Consider the following 1034-nt stretch of genomic DNA (forward strand, 5'->3'; position numbering starts at 1 on the left):
CTAATCCTTACTCTAATCCTGAAAGGTAGATATAAAGGAAATATTATCTAGCTTAACTACCTTGTCTTTCTGCCTGAACTCCTAAAACAAGAACTTTTGACCTTTCAGAATTCTCAAAAGGGTGGGAAAATATCTTCAACCATCCCTCTGTCTCTCATTGATTATTCCCCATGAGAGGAAGACTGTGTTGAATAAATGGAAATAGGACTAGAGATCGACATTCATTGGTCTGGGTTTTTCCATTGTGTCAAGTTTATGTGTTTAAAGTTTTGAACAAGAGTAGCTCAGGCTCTTGACCATTTAACTTTTCTCTGACTTGTCCTTTGGATACTGTATATTAAGTAAGAAGTAGTTACAGATTCCCTTTCTGTGGGTTTAGATAGTGTCCATAAGTGGTTCAAAGTTTCACCTGAGATGCTGATGTAATCTAGGATTGCTAATTCCTCAAAACGTCTCCATTCTCAATTTTTAAAATTATTATTTTTACTGTGAATTGAGTGAAGGTTTACAGAGTAGTTAAATAATAAATTCTATATTCAGTGATTCATGCATCTCATTTTAGCTTGATTAGAGTCCTCTCAATGTAGCATCCCTTACCCTACCTCCTTCCTGTGTTTCCTGTGTTTCTTGTTGCTGTTCCACCTTCTTTCTGCATCATTCTGAATTTTGTCCTGAGGTAAATGCTGCCCTCTGAATCTTAAGTGTTCTATGGTGTGTAGAGCTCAGTAGTGCTGTTGTCCCACTAAATATCTATCTGTATTAGTTAAACTGAATGCTGAGTCAAAGGGGTGAAAGGTGAACAAGGGCCAGAGACTCAGGGTTCCACCAGTTTGACTAGTAAACTTTTTTCATGATTTTTTATGATTTTGAGTTTTGTTCCACATTTTCTCCACTCTTTCAAGGACCTTCTAATGTGATCCTTTTCAGAGTACTTGGTAATGGTAGTCAGGCACCATATAGTTTTGCTGGGAATCAACTATATGGCACTTATGAACAACTACAACAACCAAGCTCTTCAGGCTGAAATTAATGAA

Source organism: Chrysochloris asiatica, unplaced genomic scaffold (genome assembly GCF_000296735.1).
Source record: "Chrysochloris asiatica unplaced genomic scaffold, ChrAsi1.0 scaffold00008, whole genome shotgun sequence".
In the NCBI taxonomy this organism is placed as follows: domain Eukaryota; kingdom Metazoa; phylum Chordata; class Mammalia; order Afrosoricida; family Chrysochloridae; genus Chrysochloris; species Chrysochloris asiatica.